Source organism: Cebus imitator, unplaced genomic scaffold (genome assembly GCF_001604975.1).
Source record: "Cebus imitator isolate Cc_AM_T3 unplaced genomic scaffold, Cebus_imitator-1.0 Scaffold88, whole genome shotgun sequence".
Taxonomy (NCBI): domain Eukaryota; kingdom Metazoa; phylum Chordata; class Mammalia; order Primates; family Cebidae; genus Cebus; species Cebus imitator.
The window spans coordinates 6,543,411-6,552,104 of NW_016107403.1; the positions used below are offsets into that span (position 1 = coordinate 6,543,411).

At 37.2% G+C, this 8,694-nt stretch overlaps 1 non-coding gene across 1 annotated transcript; it reads right to left on the bottom strand.

Moving 5' to 3' along the window:
- Positions 1-2,512: 2,512 nt before the first annotated feature.
- Positions 2,513-2,615, bottom strand: LOC119472189. The gene has a single exon (XR_005201303.1). It is a non-coding gene; the product is annotated as a U6 spliceosomal RNA (small nuclear RNA).
- Between the last annotated feature and the right edge of the window lie 6,079 nt (positions 2,616-8,694).

The following is an 8,694-nucleotide window of genomic DNA, read 5'->3' on the forward strand; positions in this document are numbered from 1 at the left end:
AAAAAAAAAAAAATTAGCTGGATGTGGTAGCATGCACCTGTAGTCCCAGCTACTCAGGAGGATGAGACAGGAGAATACCTTGAATCCCGGAGGTGGAGGTTGCAGTAAGCCGAGATGCCACCACTGCTCTCCAGCCTGGCAACAGAATGAGACTCTTTCACCACCAACAACAGCCACCTCTTAAAATACTGTAAATTGGTTACAATATATTTAAAAACCCAACTGAGGAAGAGAACAAAGGTGCTACAGGTCTGAATAGAAAGTCAATGTTAAAGTTAATTACCTAGCCAGGAGTAGTAGCTCACACCTGGAATCCCGGCACTTTGGGAGGCTGAGGTGGACGAATTGCTTGAGCCCGGGTGTCTTGAGCCTAGGAGTTCAAGATCAGGCTGGCCAACGGTGAAACCCCATCTATATTAAAAATACAAAAATTAGCCAGGTGTGGTGGCACGCGCCTGTAAATCCCAGCTACTCAGGAGGCTGAGGCAGGAGAATCGCTTGAGTCGGAGAGGTGAAGGTTGCAGTGAGCTGGGATTGTGCCTCTACTGGGCAACAGAGGAAGACTCCGCCTCAAAATTATCCTACCAGGACTGACTGAAACAGAGGAGTTGGGACTCTCTTCCTGGAGCGTGGAAACTACTCAGCCCAGAGGAACCAGTTAGAAGAAAAGGGTTAGGATGGGATTTCAAAGACAAAGTACAATCTGGGCTCTGCCATTTAGTAGTTTCAAGCTACTTAATGTCAGTAGGAATCAATTCCCTTATATGTAAAATGAGGGGAAATAATTACCTCACAGTGTTGTTGTGAGAAATAAATAAAAAAACATGTAATGTATTATGCACATGTCATCTGTCTTGTTATACACTGGGATTCCACCATTTAACAAGCTGTGTGACCAGGGGCAAATTAGCCTCTATGTGCTTCAGTCTCTTCATCATCGGTTAACTGGTATGATAATAATTCTTCCTCAATAACTATTCTAGGATTAAATGAGATAATACATGAAAAACACTTTTTTTTTTTAAAAGTCTGGCATACAGAGAATTGTCAATAAGGGTTAACTATTAATATTGTTATTCATGCTAAAGATTAGAGCTTTTCACATCTCTATATCTCCTCCTGTCCTTTGGCAGCACAGAGAATTCTATGGAGGGAAATTTAGAAAGATAATAACAAACTGAAAAGAAACAGGAACCTCTATGATCATAGAACGAGTTCCTTTTTACATCATCAAAGAAAGATCTTACTGCACAGGTCTTCAAATGACCAGAAGCCATCACTGTGACATTTTCTGTACTAAAAGCTTGAAGTATTCTAGTAAGGGTAAAATGAATAGATTTATATTTGTTTATTTTTAATATAGTTAGTCAGAATATAATGACCTGAACATTTTACTATAATCTGTACTCTTATCATGACAGCTCAAATTTCAAAACCTTAAGTATTTCCAGAAAGAATCCTGATTATATTCTCCTAGATTTTAAACTGTTTCCTTACATGTTCTTTAAATGATGATGACTAATTTAGCTGAAGGCTAATTGATTTTAGTTTGCTTGGTTTCTTTCCTAGACTCCCCTCGAGACTTTATAATCCTTGATATATTGATTCACTAAACATTTTTGAGAGGCTACCAAGTACAAGACATTTGATAGGATATGTAGGTAAAACATCTCATGTTCTCAAGAATCTGAAGTTTATTAGCTAATCTATGTGAAAATCTATAATACGGAGAAGAGAGTTTAAAAAAAAGCAGGACATAAAATAAAGGGTTAGAAGATTTCAGGGAAGTACAAGGTAAATTCCTGACCTGGAGAAGGCTGAATGCATGGAAAAGGAGGATTTTTGCTCAGACTGGAAGAAAAAATAGGATTGGGAAACATGGGAGAGAGGAGTGTGAGAAAACAGATGTTCAAAATTCTAGGTGGAAGCAATAGAGCAAGCAAAGGCACACAGATGTGAACACATCTGGCATATTTGTGGATCAAATAGTTGAGTTGGGCTGAGCCATAGTGAGTATATATATATGTGTGTGTGTTTAAATATATATATATATATATATATATATATATATATATATGTATATCTCTATATATACATAGACACACACACTACACTTTATTCGATTGATAGGCATTTGGGCTGGTGCGATCTTGGCTCACTGCAACCTCTGCCTCCCAAGTTCAAGCAATTCTCCTGCCTCAGCCTCCCAAGTAGCTGGGATTACAGGTGCCTGCCACCATATTCGGCTAATTTTTTTGTATTTTTAGCAGAGACAAGGTTTCGCCATGTTGGCCAGACTGGTCTCAAACTCCTGACCTTGTGATCCATCCACCTCAGCCTCCCAAAATGCTGCAATTACAGGCGTGAGCCACTGCATCTGGCCCACATATATGTTTTTTTCTCATGCAATTGTTACAAATAGAGATATAAACAAAATGCTATAAAATTCACCTTTTATTTATTTTGTTATTTATTTTATTTTTTAAATTTTTTATTTTTTTATTTTTTAAATTTTAATGTGGAACACTTCATGAATTTGCATGTCATCCTTGCACAGGGGCCATGCTAGTCTTCTCTGTATCGCTTTAGTGAGCACTAAAATTCACCTTTTAAAAGTGTAGAATTGACTGGTTTTTAGTACATTCACAAAGTTATGCCACATCTCCACTATCTAGATTTCAGAACATCTTCCTCACCTCCAAAAAGAAATCTATTAAACAGACACTCCTCATTATCGCCATTAGTATCAGAGGTGGCAGACCCACCCTGTGGGTTCTGCCGGGAGCCCTCAGGCAAAGACTCTCAGGTGCTTGCTGTTGGAATTCCCTAAAAGGGCATGCATGGGAATGGTGAGTATGAAGGGATATTGGCAGAGCACCTGACGCATCTGCTACATATAGCTTCGATGTCTGTCTTTAAGCACCTGAATTTGCCACAGAAAGACCACAAATTCAAAGTGTCCCTGATTGAATTCATCTTTTCCTTGTAACCTGTTCCTCTTCCTACATTTCCAATCTTAGTGCATGCTACCACTATCCATTTATTCATCCAAGGCAGAACCTGCTAAGTTAGCCTGAGCTCTTTTCCCTTGTTCTTCAAATCTAACTGGTGACTAAGTCCCATCAATTTCATACCATCATGTTTCTTGTGTGGTATCTCCTTTCTTCTTTTCCACTGTTACTGTCTTAGTTCACCAGCCCTCACCTGGTCCTCTGAAAGGATGAGCTAAGGTTTCCTACCTCAAATATTCTCTTCGTTAATTTTAAGAATTGATAAATAATGTGATAGCTGTCTCCCCTCTGCTACCTGGTAAGTACTTCTGATATTCATTCACTTAAAGTTTCTCTTCTATGAGACCTTTCCTGTCTATTCCAGGTCATATGGGAATCATTATTCCTTTCTTTGTGCTCTAAGCATGCTCCTGCCTAGCACCTGTGACACTGTATTGCACAAGTATATATCTTACTAAGCCACATGCTCCTGGAGAGCCAAGGCCATAGTTAATTTATCCATATATCCTTTGCAGAATGCCTTGCACAGTATTAATGGTCCACTGACATGGCTGAGTACTAGAGGTTTGGGAGTCATTGCATAGCATAGAGAATGAAACTATGGTAAGGGATGAAATTTCCCTTAGGGAAGTCCAGGAGTAGGAATTACATTTATTGAGGTCCTACTGTGCTGAAGTAAGTGGGACTTTAGGTTTGATTTCAGAGACTCTGTGCTTTTAACTAATTATATAAGGACTAAAGAAGGTCTATTCTATTTGGCAATTACAAGTTAATTTGTTAACTCTGGTGAGAGAAGTCAAGAGAAGATTGAGGGCCAAAGCCAGACTGCAGTGAATTGATGGGGTAATTTTTAGATGAGAAGAGGACATAGAGAGTACACTGGTGGTTTTCAGATTTTCAGATATCAATAACCAATAAATTTGTTGAAAAAACAGAGACTAATCAAGTTGCCAACTTCTTGTTTTACCAATTAAAAATGTTGAAGCCAAGCAACACTTCAGCTCACTAATCATTAGGGAAATGCAAATCAAAACCATAGTGAGATATCTCCTTACATTCATAAGGATAGCTACTGTGAAAAAAAAGACACAAAACAACAGGTGTTAGCGAAGATGTAGGGAAATTGAAATGTAGGCTCTGTTGGTGGGAATGTGAAATCGCAGCTGCTATGGTATGGTGGTTCCTCAGAAAATCAACAGTAGAATTACCATACGATTCAGCAATTCTACTTCTGAGTATATATCTAAAAGAATTGAAAGCAGGGTCTTGAAGAGATGTTTATACAGAAATGTCCATAGCAGCATTGTTAGGAATAGCCAAAAGTTGGAAGCAACCCAAGTGACCATCAGTGGATGGGTGGATAAGGAAAATGTGGTATACACATAAAACAGACTATTTTTCAGCCTTAAGAAGGGAGGACATTCTGAGACATGCTATACCATGAGTGAACCTTGAAAAATGTTAAGTGAAATAAGACAATTTCAGAAAGACAAATACTGTATAATTCCACTTATGTGAGGTATGTACTTAGAATAGTCAAATTTGGCTGGACATGGCAGCTCACACCTGTAATCCTAGCACTTTGGGAGGCTGAGGTGGGCGGATCATTTGAGGTCAGGAGTTTGAGACCAGCCTGGCCAATATGTTGAAACCCTGTCTCTACTAAAATTACAAAACGACCCAGGTATGGTGGTGTGCACCTGTATTCCCAGCTACTGGGGAGGCTGAGACACGAGAATCGTTTGAACCCGGGAGGCAGAGCTTGCAGTTAGGCAAGATGGTGCCACTGCACTCCAGCCTAGGTAACAAAGTGAGTCTCTGTCTCAAAAAAAAAAAAAAAAAAGTTGTTAAGTTGCATATAGTATTATTCATAGATATTTTACCGCTTTATTGTGATAGTTCAGCTTTTAAAAACTATTCAGTCAGATATATTATGGAGTTCATCACCTCGTGAGACAACTTGTTCCGTTGTTAGGTTGCTGGATATGGAATAAAGTAAAAGAAAGAACTTGGGCTTTGGAGTCAGGGAAACTAGTTAGAATCTCATTTCTATCACTTTGCAGCTGTATAGTCAACAACTTCTCTTAAATTCTGGGTTCTTTTCTGGAAAAGAGAGTTAAACAGATCTCCTAGGATTGTAGCAAGGATTTAATAAAGTATCATATCTCACTTTATGTGTTTAGCATAAAGACTTAGTTGTTAATTCCTTCAACGAATTGCTATGAAAATTGCTAAAACTTACTGAACACTTACTGTTAGCCAGGTGTTGTTACAGATAATTTATACCCTGTAGCTCAATCCTTGCAACCTGTAAGATTAAGTAAGAAATGCTGTCATCCTCATTTTATGTCTGCCTTCTGCAGTGACACCAGATAAAACCAATTCTTTTATTAACGCTACTCAAGTATTTGAAAACCACTTATTCTACTTGGTTTTGGTAAGCACAGTTTTATCACATGACATTGTTTTTACCTTTGCATGTGTGATTTTTAAAAAAAATCATATAGCTCTGAAAGTGTTAACCATAGAAATAAACATAATATTGATGTAGGCTAAGTAATAAGAAGTATACAGATGGATGCTGATGTGTTCTCTGTGGCCTAGGGCATTAGGTTTGCATTAGCTCTTTTAGTCACCCATTGTACTTGCGGTTTGTATTAAACTTGTGCATTGATGAACACCTCTCATATAAACTGCTTCCAAGTTAGCATTTCCCCATTTCCAGATTGCACATTTTGGGGAAACTAAATGCAAAGCTTTACACTTATCTTTAAGTTTCACTTTAATGTTAGTTCATTTCTCCCAGATTCCTTCAACCAGAGGATTTTATGAGCATATTCTTTGTCTTTATTATTTCATAAGTAGTAAAAAGCAATATAAGGCTGAGGACAGTGTTCCAAGGCAGTTCCATAAAGACTTTGCTCATCTGAGCTGACATAGCGCAGCAAACTTAACTACACTAACATCGAACCCACAATAAGTAACGTGCTTAGAAAGATAGCATGGACAGTCATCTTGGATACTATTTTTTTCAGAATAAACTATCTTTTTTTTCTGGATTTGCTAATTGTGTGGTCTTGGGCAAGTACTTTAATCTCTGAACCTCTCTTTTCTCAACCATATAATGGGTTGCTGTGAGGATTAAATGAGGTAATACATAAAGTGCTTAGAACAGTCTCTGGCAGATAGTAAGAGCTTAGTAAATGTAAGCTATTATCATTATTTTCCCAGGTGTAAATGTGGTTGACTAGGCATTATTATTTGAATTCCTGCTGACATCTAGTGATCGTTATATTCTTCTCTAGTTATTCACAAGCATTTGCTTCATTATTTTATATTTGTAATTTCTGAAATTTGCTTTCCTGCTTCTCCAACCCCCAGAACTTGAAGCAGCTCTACAGATCTCCGGGCCATGATTATATCTGTCTTTTTGAGCTCTTTCTCCAAGATTATGGGAGTCAGCTTTGTGATTACATTTGCAAATTGCTTTAGTTCTATGGAATGGATTGCATCTGTGCCCAGAGACGCAAACTCACATAAAGTTGTTACAGTCTCTTGGTCATGAGGCTCAGCTTTCAGTTGTCAGTGCCTTTCTGCAGTTTTCATTTAAAACTGTTGGAGAAGATAAAGCAAAATACAAGTTGAGCAGTCTGTCTTTCTGTGTGATTTCTCAACCTTAGCACCAGCCTCTGGGCAGTGATTCTTAGTTCCTTGTTCTCTTGGAGAAATAGTGTGTTATGGTGGAGACAGTACTGAGTAAGAGAGTATGACACCCGGCTTCTAATTCCTGCTCCACCTGTTAATAGCCACGAGCTGCTGGGCAAGTTGCGTTACCAACTCGTGCTTCGATTTTCTTGTCTACAAAAGAGATATTTACCCTGTCAACTTTCAAAGAGGTGTCACAAGGTAAAGTATGTGAAACATATATAAATGATCAAATGTTGTGCATTATGTAAGATGGAATAATAACCATTTACGTGAAAGTAGCTATAAAAGCGTTTATCTTCAAGCAGATTTTTTTGTCTCAGTTTTTTCCTGAGCTTTCCAATTCCTAATACTATAGTTATGTGCTTTAGCCCTTCTGTCATGTTCGTCCTAATTTAACCCATTAACTACTCTGCAGAGAGTTACTCTGTAGCCACACTGGATACTTAACTCTTTCTCTCTGTTGGAATTATTTATGGGTACATAGATGGAACTTAAAAGGAGCCATCAGTTACGAGCTGTTTCACGCCTAAGCCATGAGAGGTCATATCTTTTTTATTTCTTTTTACCTTTTTGAACTGTGCTTTCCTAAAAATTATGGTAATTATATATATTTAACTATACCTACTGTTCTCTTTCATTCTGTTAGAAATGCTTTGTGGTCTATGGCCCCATCACCCCAGATGTGCCTGATTTTGTCTGATCTTGGAAGCTAAGCAGTGTTGGGCCTGGTTAGAACTTGGATAGGAGAAATCCCTTATGTTGACATCCCTTTCTTCTGTATTCCTGTTACAAGTATGTCAGCTTTCACACTTGTTGATCATTTAACTGTTCAGTATATCCCCTCCTGCTTCCTTAGCCTTCTGAAAGGAATTTTTCAACAAAGCAAGTCAGGAGTAATATTTTGGCAAGATTAGTATTTTAATATGAAAAAATAATAAGCTTATATTAGGAAAGTATTGTACATCGTTTGTGTGGCCGGGTGATATGTATTGTATGCCTGTGAAAATGTCAGTTTTGCTCTTTTTTGTCCCTTCTGTTTTTGATATTATTCAGTCATGTAATTGTAATATAAAAGTGTTTTGTCTTCATCAATTAAAAATAGATTTTAAAAAAATGTTTAATGTTTAAGTTTTAGGTAGGGAAACTTTTTTCATCTTCTCCGTGAAATTATACCTATAGTGAAAAAAGTCTTTGCTCACTAGCCAAAAATGGCTACCCATTAAGATTTATTAGTGAATTATAAGCACAGATCAAAAATTATTTTAAGTTACATTCTTATTTTTAAATTAATGTCAAATGAATATAAAATATTAAAAACCTCTTAAAAATTTTCTTCCAGGCTGACTACATATCAGAAAGCATCAACTTTTCTTGATGGACCCATTCATCTAATGAAATATGCCTATACTATTTTAAAAAGCTTTGTACTTCATCATAGAAAAGTTCCCCCACCTCCAGAATGAAAATGAGGACATTTGAGAAGGTGATTTAAGGTGTGGACATTTGAGAAGGTGTCCTGTGAAATTAGTAAACCAAAGCAAAAGTACTGAATTGATTAATCCAAAACACTTACTGTTTTTTTAAACAAAAAGGATTTCATCTTGACAGAGAAACAACTTATATTCAATGTATTTTCTGAAATTAAAGAGACCAGAACAGGCTGAAAGGAAAATAGATTCATAAATAAGCTCCGTCAAGTCTCTTCTGCTGAGGATAGCTTAGTGATGTTAAATCCTTTACAAATCCCTGGCTGTCTTCCTACAGACAAGACTGTTTTTTGATGGGACTGATATTAAGAGAAGTAGGACCTTTTGTGCATTCAACTCATTGATAAAACTTATCATCATCGGCATGAGTGGCTTAAAAGAGGAAAGAAAGAAGCTTTCAACTAAATCCAAAAGTGCAGTCATTTTCTTTACTGCTGTTATTTAAAAAACCGCTTCATAACCATTGAAAGAGAACTGACAGCTATTTT